Source organism: Mustela nigripes, chromosome 4 (assembly GCF_022355385.1).
Source record: "Mustela nigripes isolate SB6536 chromosome 4, MUSNIG.SB6536, whole genome shotgun sequence".
NCBI classification, from domain to species: Eukaryota; Metazoa; Chordata; class Mammalia; order Carnivora; family Mustelidae; genus Mustela; species Mustela nigripes.
In genome coordinates this window covers 131,282,416-131,303,265 of record NC_081560.1, presented here as the reverse complement: position 1 = coordinate 131,303,265, position 20,850 = coordinate 131,282,416, and positions in this window count along the sequence as shown.

Here is a 20,850-nt window from a genome sequence, read left to right as displayed (position 1 = left end):
TACCACATTATGCCTTTCTAATTAGTGGTGTTCGGAGGCTCTAAACATCTATATGCCATTGAAATTTCCTACTTCACTCAACTGGCTTTCCTTCTTACATTTTTTTTAAGATTATTTATTTATTTATTTGACAGAGAGAGAGATCACAAGTAGGCAGAGAGGCAGGCAGAGAGAGAGGAAGGGAAGCAGGCCCCTGCTGAGGAGAGACCCCGATGTGGGACTCGATCCCAAGACCCCGAGACCATGACCTGAGCCAAAGGCAGTGGCCTAACCCACTGAGCCACCCAGGCGCCCCCCTTCTTACATTTTTATTAAGAAATTAGTATAAATTCTTTTCTTCTTGCACAGAACATTAAAGACATTCCAGACTTAAAGAGAAAAGTTAGAGGAATGCCATCAAAAGACTTTTTTCTAAATTATTTGCAAATACTACACTTAAGACCTTATATGGCTATATGAAATTATGACAATGAATAACTTGTACAATTTTAATAACCTTTTCTGCTCACAACGAAGTTTTCAAACTAATCTACTTTTGGTCAATGTAATTAAAGGGTTTTCTTTTCAAAAATATATATATATTTTTAAGCATATTTTCTACTTCAGAAAAATTTACTTTGAGGAAACTGGTGGCAAGGTCTTCTACATGAAAAGAAGCATCCCTGGTTAGAAGCACCTTGTTTTATATGTTGCCAATAGCGATGTGGCTGTCCGTCCTTGCAGGGATCCAGTCACCAACTAAGGAGAAAGACATTCTGTCAATAAAAGCAATTAATAAATCTTGAAATATTGTATCTTAAGAGAATTATTTGGTGCAGAATTTGCCAATTTGTGTTCTTAAAGACACTATACGAGTAATTCCACTAAAAAAGGATTTTCCCTCTTAGAGATTTAGAGTACATACATGCTCAGTAAAGTTTGAAGAAGTTCTGTGTTAAGCATGGCTTTCAGTCACCACAGAAATTTTACATATATAAGACTTATTTGTCAAAACTATATTCCAGAATATACTAAATGCTATGGTGAAGTCAGAATTTTCAAACAGCATGGTCTTTAATGTACTTACAATTAAAATTACCAAAGCATGACCAATATATTAAACCCCTGTATAACATATAAAACATCATATTTAAATTATAGCTATATCCCCAAAGGTAAAAGAGCCTAATGTGTAAAATGTATTTCTAAAATATACTCACTCATACTGTTTGAGAAACACACAATGATGTTTTGTCTATGGTAATGAAATAGCTTAACAGGCCACCAAAGCAGCATAATACACTAAGAAACTCAATAACAGCATAGCAAATTTATACTCATTTATAATAATTATTATAAATTATTACAGGTAAAGTTAAAAAAAAATCAAGAGAGGTGCATGTCCAGGTCTCTAGGGTGATTTCCAAATAAAAATCCATAGAACAGACATCTGGTTGCAGCTCCAACATTGTAATGAACTAAAAGTTGTCATTCCCATCCTCACAACAAAGAAACAACTGAACAAACTGATAATCTGTGACTTTTCTTAAATGCATCAGAATATTAAGATCACAGGGTAAATAGTCACCATAAAATCTGGAGAGGCAAAAAAAAACCCAAAAACAAAAACAAAAAACAGAGAATCAGTTTAACTGAAACAGAAGCTGATGGAGGCAGTAACTGGTAGGAATACTTAAATAAAATTTTAATGAATTGTTAGATGCTTATGGTGAAAACACCTGAAAGTTAAAAATTCTTCAGGACCATCAAAAAAACCAAAATCTTGCCATTTGCAACAATGTGGATGGAACTAGAGGGTATTATGCGAAGTGAAATAAGTCAATCAGAGAAAGATAAATATCATATGATCTCTTGAATATGAGGGATTTGAGAGGCTGGGCAGGGGGTAATGGGGGAAAGGGAGGGAAAAATGAAACAAGATGGGCCCAGGGAGGGAGACAAACCATAAGAGACTCTTAATCTCAGGAAACAAACTGAGGATTGCTGGAGCAGGGGGACAGGGTGTCCGGGTGATGAACATTGGGGAGGGTATGTGCTATGGTGAGTTTCGCAGACCTGTACCCCTGAAACAAATAATATATTATATGTTAATTTAAAAAAAAAAAAAAAACCCTCTTCAGGGCTAAATCGTACTATGGAACCTACACTTTTATGTGTTTTATTTCCAAGAGCCCCACCAAATTTTTGCAGAAAACAGTAGAGAAAAAATTATCTCCTATTTCAGGCAGAGAGAGGGGAAAAGTATAGGACTAGAGTTTTTTTGTGTAAGAGTGGCCTGCCTTCTAAGAAACTACATTATCAAAGTCTTACCTGACTTGAGGGAAGGGTAACTAACCAATTTCAGGCTCCTTTCTGTCTCGTGTAAAGGAGGGGGAAGAGAAAAAAGGCTAAGGAACACTTCTGACATAACAGTTCAGTCTACAATGTGAGATTAACATAAAGCCTCACACTAAAGCTTAATTACTTCCATTCATATTACCTAATAAATCATGTTTGAGTTTCAATGAAAAAAAAATCACAAGGCATTTGTAAAAGAATGAAAAATGCAACCTGAAAAGACAAAGCAACAACAAAACCAGACTTAGATATAACATAGGTTTTAGAATTACCATATAGGGAATTTAAAATAACTATAAAAATATTTTAAGGGTTCCAACTGAAAAACTGGAGAAGAAGGAGTGACATCAACAGAGATATGGAAATTTTCAAAAGGGATCAAAAGGAAATGCAAAGATTTTTAAAAAACCATAATGGAAATGAACCATGCCTTCAATAAAATCATCAGCAGACTACTAGTCAAAGAAATAATCAGTGACCTTGAAGATACATAAATAGAAACTCTGCGAACTTAAATGAAAATAGGAAAAAGCATTTTATAAACAGAACAGAAATCTCAGAACTGTGAGACAATTACAAAAGGAATGACTCGCATGAAAGTGGCAATACCACAAGGAAAAGAAAGAGAGAAAGGGAAAGGAACAGGACGAATATTTAGAGTGACATAGCTAAGCATTTTCCAAAATTAGTGGCAGACACCAAAGCACGGATCTGGGAAACTCAGAGAACACCAAGCATGATGAATACTAAAAATTTATACTTAAGCATACTGTAGTCAAACTGCAGAAAATCAAAGACAAACAAAATTTTAAAAGATAGTGTTATGCCTCCATCAGAAAGGATGAATACCCAACTTTTGTAGCAACATGGACAGGACTGGAAGAGATTATGCTGAGTGAAGTAAGTCAGGCAGAGAAAGTCAATTATCATATGGTTTCACTTACTTGTGGAGCATAACAAATAGCATGGAGGACATGGGGAGTTAGGAGAAGGGAGTTGGGGGAAATTGGAAGGGGAGGTGAACCATGAGAGACTATGGACTCTGAAAAACAACCTGAGGGGTTTGAAATGGTGGGGGGTGGGAGGTTGGGGGAACCAGGTGGTGGGTATTAGAGAGGGCACAGATTGCATGGAGCACTGGGTGTGGTACAAAAACAATGAATACTGTTATGCTGAAAATAAATTAATTAATTAAAAAAAATAAAAGATTGCCAAGAAAAAAACTACTTTACTTATAAGAACAGGAATAAGAATTACATCGGACTCCTCTAAAGAAACCATGCAAGCCAGAAGACAGTGAAGTGCAATATATAATTTTTTAAAAGATACTAACCTAGAACTCTGCACCCAGCAAATTGTCAAAAGTGAATGAGAAATAAAGAATTTCCCAGACTAATAGAAGAGTGAACTTCTCACCAGTCAACCTGCCTTACAAGAAATGTTAAAAGAAGTTCCTTAACAGGAAGGAAATTATATAGATCAGAAACTCCAACCTACATAGAAAAGAAAAGCAATGTAGAAGAAATATGTGAAAATAAGTAAAATTTTCTATTTTCTTATTTTTAATCTGTCTAATAATAATATCCACAATGTCTTGGGTGATCATAGTATAATGATAAGTAAAATGAATGACATCAGAGTTATAAGGAAAGAGAGAAGCATTGGGAATATTCTGTTAGAAAATACTTTTACTATCTGTGGAGCAGTTTGGTCTTATTTCAAAATGTAATTAGATTAAATATGGAACATTGAATACTTGAAGGGAAATACTCAAAATTTAGAAGTATTATTTAATATGCTAAGAGAAGAGAGAAAATTGATCCACATAAAATGATCAATTAAAACCAGAGAAGACAGAAAAGAATATTTTTGAAAAAAAAAAAAGCAAGTACAACAAATAGAAAATAGTTACAAACATCATAGATATTAATCCAAGCACATTAATAATCCCTTAAATATGAATAGTCTAATACAACAACTAAAAAACAGAGGCTATTAGAGTGGATAAAAAACAAGACCTATTACATTTATTTACAAAAAAACACACATTAAATATAAAGAATCAGAAATATTAAAAGTGAAGTAGTGGAGAAATATATATATTATGATGACACTAATTAAAAGAAAGATGGAGTAGCTACATTAATTTTATACAGAGCAGATTTTAGGGTAAGGAAAATTATCATGGATAAAGAGAGAGATTACATATTTATAAAGGGCTCAATTCTACAAGAAGACATAAAATTCCTTAACATGTATGTACCTAACAATAGAGCATTAAAATATATGAGGCAAAAGCTGATAGAACTGCAAAAAATAGGCATATCTATTATTAATAGTTGGAGACTTCAATACCCCTCTTTCAGTAATCCATAGATCAACATGAGAAAAAATCAGCAGATACAGTTGACCTGAAAAACACTATCAATCACCTTGATCTAAATGACATTTATGGAACACCCCAGTCCAAAAACAGTACAATATACATTATTCTTAAGCTCACATAGAACATTTAACCAAGACAGGACAGATTCTGGGCCATAAAATACATCTTAAATTTATGTTTTCTTTTTATTTTCATTTTCAGATTTACTGAGATATAATAGCAAATAAAAATGTATATATTTGAGGTATATAATATGTTTTAATAAACATACATAATGTTAAACAATTACTAACAAGATAATTAACATATTCATTACTTCACATGGTTACTAATTATTTGTGTGCTGAGAACATTCAACATCTATTCTGTTAAATTTCAAAATACAATACAATATTGTTAACTATAGGCACAATGTTATCCAGCAGACCTCTAAAACTTACTTGTCTTCCATAACTAAAACTTTACACTGAACAGCAACTCTCCATTTCCCTCTCTCCCCAGCCCCTGGCAACCACCATTCTACTCATCCTTTGCAAGAGTTCAAATTTTTTAGATTCCATGTATGAGTGAGATCATGCAGAATTTGCTTTTATGTGTCTGGCTTACTTATATTAAAGTAATGAACTCCAGATTTATCCATGTTGTCTCAAATGGAAATATTTCCTTATTTTTTATGGCTGAATGTTATTATATGTAATATAAAATAATATAATGTAATATATTATTATACATATATACATATATGTATATATATAATGCACATATACACAAATATACCATACTGTATTGATTACCTTTCTATATATAGTATGCTATATATAGATATGTGTTTATATATGTATGTAGATACATATATGTATGCTAGATATATATCTATATCTAGATAGATCTATCTATCATCTAGATATATATAGGTCTATACAGATATCTAGATAAAGATATAGGTCTACCTATTTATATATATATGCATACACATATAGAGCAACACTATTTACAATAGCCAAGAATAAGAAACAATATATCACTTTTCCTTTATCCATTTATCTATCAATGAATTGACACTTGGATTATTTCCTAATCTTGGCTATTGTAAATAGTGCTACAAGGGACATGGGAATGCAGATATTTTTAAATTTGTACCCAGCAGTAGGATTTCATTTCTTTAATATGTACCCAGAAGTAGGACTGCTGGATCATATTGTACTTCTGTTTTTAATTTTTTGAAAAACATGCATTCTGTTTTCCATAATAGCTGTACCAATTTACATTCCCACCAATAGCCTACCCTTTTTCCATATAACTTATCTGTTGTCTTTTGACAATAGCATCCTAACTGGTATGAAACTGATATTTCATTATAGTTTATATATACACTCCCCTGATGATGTTGAGTACCTTTCCATACCTCTCTTGGCCATTTGTGTGTCTTTTTTTTTTTTTTTAAAGAAATAGTTATTCAGGTTAACTGGGTTATTTGGGTTTTTTTATTCTGAGTTGTATGAATTTCTTACGTATTTTGAATATTAACCCCGTATTTCTCCCATTCTATAGGTTGCTTTTTTAATTTGTTGTTTCTATTGCTGTACAGAAGCTTTTTAGTTTGATGTAGTCCCACTTTATTTTTGCTTCTGCTGCCAATAATTTTGGTGTCATACCCAAAAGATCATTTCCCAGACAAATGTAAAAATGCCTTTCCCCATGTTTTCTTCTAGTAGTTTTATGATTTCAAGTCTTAAATTGAAGTCTTTAGTCCATTTCAAGTGGATTTTTATATATTTTGTGACTGGAATCCAATTTTATTCTCACACATGTGGATATCCAATTTTCCCAGCACCATTTACTGAAGGGACCATCCTTTCACCATTGTGTGCTTTCAGCACCCTTGTTGAAGACAAATTGTGGGCAGATGTGAGGTTTTATTCTTGTTTTCTATTCTATTCTGTTGGTCTATGTATCTCTTATTATGTCAATACCATACTGCATTGATTACAGTACCTTTCTAATTTAGTGTGAAATCAGGAATTGTGATGCCTCCAGCTTTGTTCTTCTTGATCAAGATTGCTTTGGCTATTCAGGGTCTTCGATGATTTCATATAAATTTTAGAATTGTTTCCTTTTTTTTTCTGTGAAAAATGCCACTGAAACTTTTAGAGGGATTGCACAGAATCTTGTAGATTTCATTGGGTTCTGTGGATATTTTAACAATATTAATTCTTCTAATCCATGAATGTAGGTTATCTTTTCATTTAATTGTCTTCAATTTTTTTCACTAATGTTTTATAATTAAACTGAACAGTTCTTTAACCTTCTTGGTTGAATTTATTCCTAAGAATTTTATTGGTTTTGATGCTATTATAAATGACATTATTTCTTTGTTTTTCAGATAGTTCATTCTTAGTATACAGAAATATAATTAATTATTGTATGCTGATATTGTTACTAAAATAATTTATTAGTTCTAACAGTCTTATTGTGGAGTCTTTTGGGTTTTCTATGTTTATAATCATGTTAGCTGCAAATAGACAATTTTACTCTCCCTTCCAGTTTGAATGCTTTTAAATCTTTTTCTAGTTTGACTGCTGTGGCTAGGACTTCCAGTACTTTGTTGAATAAAAAAGGCAAAAATGGGCACCCTTTTCTTATTCTTGAACTTACAGAAAATCTTTCAGTTTTCACCATGAAGTATGTTAGGCGTGGGCTTGTCAAATACGACCTTTTTTACAATAAGGTACATTCCTTCTATACCTAATTTGTTGAGAGCTTGTATCACGAAAGAATACTAAATTTTGTCAAATGCTTTTTCTGCATCTATTGAGATGGTTATATGAGTGTTATCCTGCATTCTGTTAATGTGGCCTATCCCATATATTCATTGGCATATATTGAAACATCCTTACATCCCAGGAACAAGTCCCACCTGATCCTGGCTTATTATTCTTTCACTGTGTTCTTGAGTTTGGGTTTAACTGTTTTTTTTTTGTTTGTTTGTTTTTGGGTTTTTTTTTTTTTTTTTTTGAAGATTTTGCTTTTATGTTCATCAGAACTATTGGCCTGCATCATTTTTTTTTTTTCTGGCAACATGGTAAACATTGTAAAAGTACTATTGGGTTACCTTTTAATTAATTTAACCTGTATACATTGAGCAACTGCTATGATACTTGAGTTACAATGGTGAATGAGTCATAGCATCTGCCTCCATAACTTTGAGACTATGGAGAAAGACAAAGAAGTGATTACAGAAAATGTGAGGAGTGTTTTGACAGGGGTTATGTAAGGTATTATGGGAGCACAGTGTAAAGAGACATCCTTAGGCCAAGTCAGAGGGAAATCAGGATGTTTATAGAAGGAGTGCTGCAGACACTAGATGAGCCAGTACAGTTTAGCGGTTAAATGCCCCTGGGAAGCCCAGCTCTCTGGGTTTGTATCAGGGCTCCATCCCTGACTGCTTGTGACCTTGAACAATTTATTTAGCCTCTCTGTACCTCAGGTTCCTCATCTATAAAATGAAAATCATAACTGTTCCTGCTTCTTAGAGCTGTATTTTTTTTCTTGTAGTGTTCTTCTACAGATGTGGTATCAGTGTGATGCTAGTCATAAAATGAGTTTGGAAGTGTTCCCTCCCTTTCAATTTTTTGTGAAAATTCGATTAGTATGTACCTTAACAGTTTAAAAACTATGTAAGCCTTACAAAGTATGAATGCAGACCACAATGAAATTAAAATAGAATCAATACATAAGAATAGCTATAAAATCCTCCAAAACTTGCAGATTAAGTAAAAAACATTTCTACCTAATACATGGATCAAGAAAGTTTAAAGAGAAATGAAAAAATATTTTAACTAAACTAAAATAAAAATATAATTTATCGAAATCTTTGGGATTTTGATAAATATAACTTATTAAAATTTATCAAAAATGTAATTTATTGAGATCTGGTAAAAATAGTGTTAAGAGGGATATTTAGAGCACTGAATGCATATATTAGAAAAGGAAAAAAATATAAAATCCATGATATAAGATTCCACCTTATGAAACTATAAAAATAGCAGAAATTTAAACCTAGAGGAAGCCAAACACCTGCCTTCAGCTCTGGTCATGATCCCAGAGTCCTCAGATCCAGCCCCACATTGGGCTGGAGCCTGTTTCTCCCTCTATCTCTATTTGTGATCTCTTTCTCTGTCAAATAAATAAATAAAATCTTTAAAAAAAATAAGTAAAATAAAATAAGTAAAATAAAAACAAACTCAGGAAGATACGTTCACTACTTCTTTATAGTAGCTATGATATGCAAACAACCTAAGTGTTGATGATTGAGTGGATAAAGAAGATGTGATGTATATATACAATGGATATAATTCAGCCATAAAAATAAATCTCACTGTTTGCAATAATATGAATGGACCTCAAGAGCATTATGCTAAGTAAAATAAGTCAGACTAAGAAAGACAAATACCATATGATATCTCTTATGTGTGGAATTTTAAAAAAAAGTTCCTACTTATAGACAACTGACTGATGATTGCGAGGGGTGATAGATAAGAGAAATGGGGCTCAAAATGTAAAAAGAAAAAATAATCAATATCTCATTAGTTTTGTATATTGATTACATGCTGAAATAACATTTTGGATATACTATGTTAAGTAAAGTATATTAACATTTAAAATATATATATTTATAAAACAGTTAAAACTCAACAAGAAAATAACCCAATTAAAAAATGGCCAAAGTTCTGAAAAGACACTGTAGCAAAGAACATACAAATAGTAAAGAAGCATATGAAAAGATGTTCAACATCATACGTCAGGAAGGAATTACAAATTAAAGTCACAATGAGATACTACTACATACCTATTAGAACAGCTAAAAATTCCTTTAAACCTGAAACTATTTACTGGTGAAGATGTGGAACAACAGAAACTCACGGCTATTGCTGGTGGGAATAAAAAAGGATATACCTTTGGAACACAGTTTCACAAAGCTATATATCATGTTACCATACAATTTAGCAATCATGTCTTTGGAATGCACCTAATTGAGTTGAAAACATATCCACACAAAACCTCTATACAAATGTTTATAACAACTTTATTCATGAATGCCCTTTCATAGATAAATCGATAAACAACCAGAGTACATCCACACAACAGATTATTATTCAGCAGTAAAAAGAAATGAGCTATTAAGCCACAAAAAGAAATGAAAGAGCCTTAAAAGTGTACTTCCAAGTAAAACAAGGTATTCTTTCTTTTTTTTTTAATTTTTTATTTTTGATAAACATATATTTTTATCCCCAGGGGTACAGGTCTGTGAATCACCAGGTTTACACACTTCACAGCACTCACCAAATCACATACCCTCCCCAATGTCCATAATCCCACCCCCTTCTCCCAAACCCCCTGCCCCCGGCAACCCTCAGTTTGTTTTGTGAGATTAAGAGTCACTTATGGTTTGTCTCCCTCCCAATCCCATCTTGTTTCATTTATTCTTCTTCTACCCACTTAAGCCTCCATGTTGTATCACCACTTCCTCATATCAGGGAGATCATATGATAGTTGTCTTTCTCTGCTTGACTTATTTCGCTAAGCATGATACGCTCTAGTTCCATCCACGTTGTTGCAAATGGCAAGATTTCATTTCTTTTGATGGCTGCATAGTATTCCATTGTGTATATATACCACATCTTCTTGATCCATTCATCTGTTGATGGAAATCAACAAGTCAGGAAATGACAGATGCTGGCGAGGATGCGGAGAAAGGGGAACCCTCCTACACTGTTGGTGGGAATGCAAGCTGGTGCAGCCACTCTGGAAAACAGCATGGAGGTTCCTCAAAATGTTGAAAATAGAACTGCCCTATGACCCAGCAATTGCACTATTGGGTATTTACCCTAAAGATACAAATGTAGTGATCCAAAGGGGCACATGCACCCGAATGTTTATAGCAGCAATGTCCACAATAGCCAAACTATGGAAAGAACCTAGATGTCCATCAACAGATGAAAACAAGGTATTCTTAAAAGGCAGCAAGTATCTAATAGTCTAGTGAAGGACAAACGATGGAGACTATAAAAACATTAATGTCTGCCAGGGGTGAGAGGTGGAAGGAGAAAGAGGCAGGTAGAAAAGGGAGAGATGAATAAGGAAAGCACAGGGGAATCTTTAAACCACTGGAGTAGTGGTAAAACTACTCTGTGTGAGACTGTATGGGTGGATACAAAGTAACGTGCATTTTTTAAAACCCACTGCACTGTAAAACACAGAGTCAATCTTAATGTAAACCATCTTAATAGTGATGTTTCATTATGGGTTCACTAACATAATATATATACCACACTAATGCAAGATGTTAAAAGAGAAAAGTGGAAGGACAGGATGTATCTGGAATCCTGTATTCTAGTTGCTAAAATTTTCTGTAAATGTAAAAATGTTCCAAAAAAATAAAGTCTAAGAATTTAAGCATAAAATAAAGGGGAACTATATCTCCAGTATTTTTGCAATGGCTTTCGCAACAGAATCTTTCTTGAGATAGTTTCTGTGTTGACAGTAGTGTTTTCCTTAACCCTTGAGGACTAAGCTCTGTAACTCCATGAAATTCCCCTCCCTGGATATCTTTGTCTTATGCACCAAAGATTTTTGTCTCTAGTATACTGTTCACTGACCAAAAGTTGAATCATTAAATACTGGGCAGTGTTTTTGATCATTCTTGACATGGTCATAAACATAGTCTTCTTGTATGTTTTGGGTTATGGGCGAGGGTGAGAAGAGTTCAGAGAGTGTCTGCTTTACTTCTTTCTGAGCACTGTACTTGTGACTGACGTTCCACTGCCTTTCTCCCATGAAATCTCCTTTTCAGTTGTGGAAAAGGACACATTTATCATGAGTGAATTGACCTATTTAAAATGCATCAAACTATCAAATCTTTAAAGCCTTGTCAAGAATAGTCTTTCCTCAAGAAAAGTACTTCATGATCCAATGGTTTCACTTTGCAGAAATATTTTTTTTCCTGAATTTAAACTGAATGGACTATATACCATTTGACCTGCCTAGTCCATTCTTTGCTCGGAGAACTGATTCATATCCTTAGTTAGTTTTTGTCCACATGGACACAGCCACTTTTTCCTGAGTTCAAATTGGCATAAATTTACAATAAAAATATATTAGTTTCTTCTTTTCTGATTTTCTCTTCATAATTTCCAATTTTCCACTTCTTTATCGTAAGTTATGCAAAATGATCTGCCAATTTCTCTCTCATCAAAAAATATGCTAAATATTTCTTCTTGAAATGTTAGATGGCTCAGAATGTGACAAAATCACAAGGCGCTTAAAGTACAGTCCTAGGGTGTGATTTTATATGCTAATTTGATTGGCTTTATTAGGAGAGCCAGGCTTACTTTTGGCTAAACCAGATAGTCTATTTCTCTGTCTCATCCATCTTTAAGATTCATGAGAACATAAATTATGTCTATCATTTTCACCATTTTTTTTAAGATTTTATTTATTTAGTTGACAGAGAGAGCTCACAAGTAGGCAGAGAGAGAGAGAGGAGGGAAGCAGGCTCCCCACTGAGCAGAGAGCCCAATGTGGGGCTTGATCCCAGGACCCTGGGATCATGACCCGAGCTGAAAGCAGAGGCTTCAACCCACTGAGCCACCCAGGCGCCCCTATTTAAAATTTTGTCCCTAGCAACAAAATGCCTATTTATATAGATGCTCATTAAATAATTATGAAATAAATACACAAAGTAAGTAGACAAGTTAATCTAATCAAAATACAAAAGATGCTAGTAATGTGCTAAGGCACTGTACTCTATTAAAGAATCTTCTCTACCTGTTCACATCCAATCCATCCCCAAAAAAGCATAATGAAATATTTCCTGTTGTTTAAAAAGTATCTAGAATTATATTGATTAACAAATCCTGAAGCACACACACAAAATATCGACATTCCATATTTTATCTAACTTTATCTATTTCATGTGTGATTTCTTAATAGACCCACACTCTAACCCCCTTTATACTTGTTTGCAATTATTCACACTAACAATAAATTGTTTACAGAAGCTTAACTATTTTAAGCATATTTACAGTTTAACAGAACTCAGGGCCCAATCTCATCTTAAAAAAAAAAAAAAAAAAGGAGTTGTCTTTTACAGGTGTGCAGGAATTCTTCATATTTTCTAGTTATGGGATCCTTGTCAAATGTATGTATTATAAATATCATCTACTCTGTAGCTTTCTTTCATCATTTTAGCTGTTTTTGGATAAACCAAAGCACTGAACACAAAACAAGATCCAGGAACAATGTTTATCTTGATGGTTAGTGCTCTTTGTGTTCTGTTAAAGAAATTACCTATACAACGTTTTTAAGGATATTATTTTATTTTATGTCCTAAAATAATTATTATTTTACCACTCTTTTATAATAAGCCATGCGAAATTGGCTTTGTGTGTGAAATCAAGTCTGGGTTGTTGTTTTTTTTTTAATACATGTATTCAATTGATCTAATTTGTAGGTTCGTCCATACACAGAAGGCAAGGAGAGGCTGTAGGAAGAGGCAGACCACTCCAGATGGATAGGTGGTAGTTTAACAAGGGAGGGAATTTACCAAGTTTGTCTCGAGTGACCAGAAGATGAGTAGATTTCCTAACCTGCCCACCAGAGTCTTAAATTTATATGGAAACTGGGTTCTGCCAGGTAGAGTCCAGATAATCTCAGCAACACATTGCCTTCCCAAGGCTGCATCCTTAGAAGTGGCTCTCACTGTGAGAATGCTGGGGAAAACTGGCATTCCAGGGGCCAACAAAGAGGGTTTAGAGCCTCCAATTACTTGGGTCCTGCTGTGGGTCAAGAAGCTGCCATTTCCTCTTGAGAACCTCCTCCAACACAGTTCCAGTTCCCCTACTATGTTGCACTTGTGATCATACATCAAATGAACCTATGTCTTATTTTAGGTTACCCCATAACGCTGAGGCTAAAACACAGTCTTGTATGCAGATAGTTTTTTTTAGAAAGTTATTCCAGGAAACTAAGAGGAGTCTAAAAAACAGTGGAATGGGTGAGGAAGAAAGCCGTTAATGAGCTGTTTATCACTGTGAGTAACTAGGGTTCAGTCCTTCTGAAGAACAGTATAAAATATGCCTCACAATTGTCCACTCCTTACATAAAAGAGAGGAGTGTGTGTCCACGGACACCCATTTTCTGGTGGATGGTTTTTCTGGAAGTGTTGAATCCCTTGCAATTTTTTTTTTAAGATTTTATTTATTTATTTGAAAGAGAGAGACAGAGATAGCAAAAGAGAGAACAAGCAGGGAGGAGAGGGAGACACAGGCTCCCCACTAAGCAAGACACCTGATGTGGGACTCAATGATACCAGAATTCTGGGAACATGACCTGAGTTGACGGCAGCTGCTTAACTGACTAAGCCACCCAGGCACCCCAAATCCCTTGCAATTTGAGATATGCATGCATTGGAATGGCTGAGTAGGCCTATGCCCTCAGAGAAGCTACATGTGGCAGGAGACAAGCCCAGAAAACAATGGATCCATGGTGCAGGTGAGTTTATCTTCATTCAGCTGTTTACCGCAATGCCTTGACTAAAAAGGTAGGCCAAGAAGATATGGATTAGGACATATGAAACGCCTGATACAGTTCACTCCTTATACCAATCAGATCTGCTCAAGTCCAGTCCATCAAAGAGATATCAAGTGTCCTGCTGCAATCCATAAAAAGTCTGAATATAAAAGCCTGCATTTAACAACTGTTTTGAAGCTAAAATCGGTATTTATTATCCCCTCCATCAATTCGTCTACATTTACCTCATCCGCAGACATTATTCTGGCAGTCCCAGGTAGCATTTCCCAAAGGTGACACTGATTTTCACTATTGAGTCAATGCATTCTTATGATTAACATTTTGGGGGCCTTCTTGCTACAGCTTTTCACTGATGGTTAAAAATGGTCATGGACACACCAAGAGACACTCCAGCATATCCTCTGACTTTCAGGTACATTCTTCTCACCCCCATTTTTCAAGCAAAAACCATAGCAACTCTTGGTAATCAGAGTCAACTATCACCACCAATATTTGTTTTTATCTGCTAGCCAATTTGCGTGAGAAAACCAAAATGACGAGATGATAGTACTAGTTTCAAATTCAATGGCATCCTTACTCTTCCTTCTAGCAGAAGCATTCTGCTATCCTGAAGAAATAGGAAATTTAATCTAGAAGAGTCTAAACTTGTGAAAAAAGGAAAAAATCTTTGCAGGGCTTATCTTCTATCCTCTCCATGCATCTTTCTAAGGCATCAGACTACAAACTACCTCCTGCATATGAGATCAAATTAGGATGAAGTCATATATAAAGGGCCCAACGTGATGTCCTATGAATGTCTAAATGATCGCATTCTCTTTGGATCAGTTGTCATCAAGATTAGAGCTGACATAGTTCTAAAACAAGACTGAATGTATGCTATTGTCCTTTGCCCACAAATATGAACTCTTTTTAATTATCTTTACAGTTGGGCTTTGGGGAAAATATATTCACAATATCAACAACCACTGTGTTGTTCCATTCCAGAGAAAATGCATTTAGTTTGTTTAATAGAAGTTCAGTAATCCAGTGATTATAGTCTTTATATGACACCCTATCCCCTGATTAGAACTGACTGATCAAACCAAGGGAAGACTTCTGACCTAGTTGTACCAGTCAGGTTATTTTCAAGGTGATATTGTGTTTAACCTGAAAGCAACAGAAAATGGATGTCAGGAGATTAGTGCCATTAATGGCAGCTATCCAGAGAGAATATCAAGAAATTTTTGATGCTAAAATCCTTGGAAGGTTACCTTTATTGCTTTCCTTTCTGAACCCTTAATTATTCAATTATTCCTTCAATTTTCAATATCCTTCCAATAAATTTGCCATAAGGTCAATAGGGATAAGTTTTCTCATTTATAACAAAGGAATCTAATAAAAAATAATAAACATTATTTAAAAGAACTAGCAAAGTAAACTGGTCCAATGTCATGAAAGAGATGCCAATATTTTGCTTTTAGTGTCCTTATCTTGCCCACCATTTTTCTTTCCTCATATCGTGCTAGCAGATAAAATGATATCATTTATCTATCTAAAATGCACTCATAAATTTACAGATGTGTTTTGAGACAAAGAAACCAACTATTCTACCAACAGCAGCATCTACTTTTATTTTTCATTTAACAAACTTATCATTCTGATGCCAGTCTTCTTGGAGCCTTTAATTTTCAGTGCATGCAATGAATCTCCAGTAGGCAGATATTGTATAGAAACATTCTCAAATTTATTTAACTCTGAAACACTTTTCTTGTGGAACATAAGGAAAGATTAAAGTTCTGAAGTATACATTTTGTGGAATACTATACTTGGGAGATAAGAAATTACCCAAGTTTAGTCTGTATTCTCCTCATCTTTGAAGAACTAAGTCCTGGACCATAGTGATGTGTGATAAATGTTGAAAAAATAAGTAAGTATTTGAGTGAATAGTTAAATGGATGTCATCATAGTGATGCAAAGATGTGACTACTTTTAGATGGTTTTAGTTTTTTTAAATGTTTTTAGTGAAAGGTGTTGAATAATTGGAAGAATGTGTAGATACTATACAAAGTATTTATAAGCTTTATCAGTATTCATTCATCTAAACATCAATCAAAACCCCATGATGAAGGCATTACAATTTCCCATTTTATCAATGAACAAATGGAGGCTTGGAAATTTTTTAGCGACTGTCCAATGATACACATCCAATAGGTGGAAAGCAAGACTGGATCCTGCATTCATTACCAGAATGACGGTATCTCTGTGCTTGTCTCAAATGATCTGGCATTTGACAAAAACACTAATAAATTTAAGAAATGAACAAACCCAGTTTTTCTTTCCTTTGTGCATTGAGCTAGAAAAATCAGTGAGGCTGAGAGGGATAGTGGAACACCTCCAGGCAGGAATCAGTGAAAACTAGACTTGGTTCAGCTCTGAAGGTTACTGGACCTTTCAGTTTCCTCATTTGTAAAATGGAGATAAGACTTACAGATTTGTTCAAGAGATGAAAAAACTATATATATATATATATATATATATATATATATATATATATATATATAAAAAGGGACAAGTATGATAATTATATTATTGAGTCTAGAGCCAGGCTACCAGGATTTTCAATTCCAGCCCCAATATTTTCTGGCTGAGTAGTGCTGTGTACATTATTTAATCTACTTCTGCTTATTTCCATCATCTATAAACTTGATTGGTAATACTCTCTACCTCAAAGAGTTGTTGAGAGAATCAAATCAGTTAATGCATGTAACCCACCTAACTCAGTGTCTCACCTGTGGAAAATACTATGCATAGGTTAGTCATAACAGGTAATCTGCAAATGGTACCTTTTATATGTATTGGTCCTATCAGCGTGTAGAAAGAGAATGAGGCTTTGATAAATCTTCATTTGATTAGTCTCTGCCATTGCTAGCCATATGACCCTGTCAACATGTTTAATTTTTCTGAATATTAGGGGTTTTCTGTAAAATGCAAACAACAACAAAAAAACTATTATCTCACAGATTTTTCAAGAGGATTAAATTACTCATCATATGCAATCCCTGCTACATAACAGTTTTTCAATAAAAGCTGGTGAGTGCTCTCCTTTCTCCCTCCTTCCTCCTTCCCTCTCTTCTTTTTAGTTGTTTCACCCTCAAAAGTCTTAAAAACCAAGTAAAGATTCAACTTGTGGTAAACTGTGCAAAGATAGGATCACCGAGTATAACAATGCTTATTTTTTTTAATACTTTATTTATCTGACAGACAGAGATCACAAGCAGGCAGAGAGGCAGGCAGAGAGAGAAGGGGAAGCAGGCTCCCCACCGAACAGAGAGCCGGATGTGGGACTCGATCCCAGGACCCTGAGACCATGACCTGAGCGGAAGGCAGAGGCTTTAACCCACTGAGCCACCCAGGTGCCCCCATAACAATGCTTTTAAGGGAGCTTTGGTTTTGAGTTTATCTTAGATTCCATGGTAGGAAATATAGTATAGTGAAATATTTCTTTCTTTCTTGGAAGCATGTGTGTTTTTTCAACTGGTATGTTACACTGATTAATTTTGCTACTTGCCTTACCAGGATGCTTACCAGTGGTGAATAAAGACCTGAGAGAACTAGGTAAATATTCCCCAAATTTGAGAATATTTTAGAGGTGGCAAGAATCTAGTTTTCTTGATCAAAGAGTAGATTTTCTTCTAATCCTCCGATTTAATTTAAGTCTTGTGAAACAGAGGAGTCTTGAGTCCAATGATCTCTTACTAATGCTAAACCCCTAAGGCCCTCTGAATTTACCGATAGCTTCATGTACTATCCTCAACACAAGCATTATGGAGAAATTGTCATTATAAATTGTATCGATGCTGTGATTAAAAGCAAGCTTTATGTCCTTTGAGAGACTTAAAATACTACAACCTGGAGACATATAAAGATGTTCTAACCAATCAGCACTAATAACACCTTACATGTATATTAAATTTTATAGCTCAAGAAGGAATTTTACATGTATTATCACACATCATCTCTGTGAAGTCAGGGGCACAAGTATTATCATCCTAATTTTATAGATTAAGAAAATAAGGGGGCACCTTGGTGGCTCAGTGGGTTAAGCCGCTGCCTTCGGCTCAGGTCATGATCTCAGGGTCCTGGGATCGAGTCCCGCATCAGGCTTTCTGCTCAGCAGGGAGCCTGATTCCCTCTCTCTCTCTGCCTGCCTCTCTGTCTACTGTGATCTCTGTCAAATAAACAAATAAAATCTTAAAAAAAAAAAAGAAGACACAGACATGATATGGCCAAAATTTCACAGCTTGCAAATAAAGACACAACTAGAATACAGCTTTCATTTTAGTCTAAAAAATGTTATTTCTTGTATAAATGTTATTTTCTAACAATGTAGGAAAACACACACACACCTCTCTCTTCAAATATAAAATAACTGAGTGGTGATGTTTTTTAAAGATTTATTTAGGTATTTTAGAGATAGCACACAAGCAGGAGGGACAGAAGGAGAGGGACAGCAAATCTCAAGCAGACTCTGCTCTGAGCACAGAGCCCCCATGGGGGGCTTTATCTCAGCATCTATGACATCACAACCTGAGCTGACACCAAGAGTCGGATGCTGACTGCACCAGCCAGGTACACCAAGTGGTGATTTTAAAAACTAAGGTCAGTTACCATTGCTAGTGATGAATCCTGGACTAGGTTCATTAGTCAAATTTTTCCTTTTATCAAAGAGAGAATTCCTGCTCTATCCTCACCTGTCAAATTCTCCCTGAAATTCATGCTCCTTGCCTTACCAGTACCCTTGAAATTCTGAAACTCCCAACATGGCAACCTTCTTCGAACCTAACCTTTTCCCCTGGGAAACATCTTTATGTGTCATGATAACACCAAATTGCCCAACCCCTCTCCCATTCGCTCTGAAATAAATGTGTGACAGAAACAACCAACTCCTTTCAATCCCTCCATAGTGCCGGTCCTGCTGGAGAACAACACCTGAAAGTAGGGCTGGGAGATTTAAGGAAAAGAGAGAGAGAGAGAGACAGGGGGCTCAGGAGGACTACCCCATCTCAGGCGAGCAGCAACTTCATTTCTTCAGGTAACCACTTTTATACAGCTTCAGCACAATGCTGGTATCAATACTCAATCATATACGTCAGTGAAAAATGAGTCAGGCAGGATGTTAACAGGCTATTAACCTCCAGACTTTTGTGATAATCTTAAGGTTCCAAGAATGTGTTTTTTCTCAAGACAAGTCATAAGTGAATCACATAAAACTACGCAAATGTTATTTTCACCCCAAATAGCCTTTCAGAGTCAAGCCATTCGAGCGTCCCCACTGGACTTGCTCCAAGTTCCTTTGGTACACAAGGGTGTCCCCAAGTGTGTCCAAGTTCACTTCTTATCCAGGCTTCCAGAGCCATAACAACACAAACAGTTCCCAACACCATAGTTTTTCTTTTCCTTCATTATTTTTAAAGTACACTACGAAGTACCTTTGAAATCTATAATCTTTATGAAGAGTTATAAAAATCTATCAATAATCATTAGTCTTTGAAGGAGAGTTGGGGACTGTTTCATATTCCCTAGGTCAGCTGATGGCTGATGGTGAGAAATGGGGGTAAACAGAGTTAGCAAATAAGGAAAAAAAGAAACCAATTTGTATTGGGCATCATTAACTTTCTTTGAGAGAAATAGTAAAAATGTCGAAAGATTTTAAAGATATTTATTTTTATTTTATTTTATTTTATTTTATTTTATTTTATTTTATTTTTATTAGAGAGAGCTTGAGGGAGGGTTAGAAGGAAAGGGAGAGAGAGAATCCCAAGCAGTCTCCAGGCCCAATGTGAGCCTGTGGTGGGTGGAGATCGATCTCATGATCCTGAGATCAGGACTTCAGTTGAAACCAAGAACCAGATGTTTAAACAACTGAGCCACCCAGATGCCCCAAAAATGTCAAAAGATTTTAAAATAAAGCACTGTCAGTCCTAAGAATGTCTTTAATGCATGAATGTGTGAGGTTTCTGGGTTTTTTTTTTTAAGATTTTATTTATTTATTTGACAGAGATCACAAGCAGGCAGGGCGTTGGGGGAGGGGGGGGAAGCAGGCTCCCAGCAGAGCAGAGAGCCTGACTCGGGCTCCATCCCAGGACCCTGGGATCATGACCTGAGCCGAAGGCAGAGGCTCTAACCCACTGAGCCACCAGGCGCCCCAGAATGTGTGAGTTTTAAATCAATAAAGAGAGCCATCACTCTAAAATTGGAAAAGTTAAATTTGCATTTAAATGAAGAAGGAAAGTCCTCCTCTCTGGTATATAAGCACTTTTATAATCAGTTAAATTACTATTTATTCATTGACTTTTTTCTATCATCACTCTTCACCCCACTATTCTTTACCCTTTATAAACAGGATGTGATAGCAGCAAAGGTTTCACTGATGAAAGAAACCCAGAGAGGAAAAAAACTTGCTTATTTTTATAGCAACAGGGCTGTCTCATTAGGTTCTCATCTTTGGAATTACTATCTGTGCTAGAGAGATAGTTGGGGAAAAAGTGATGAGAGGC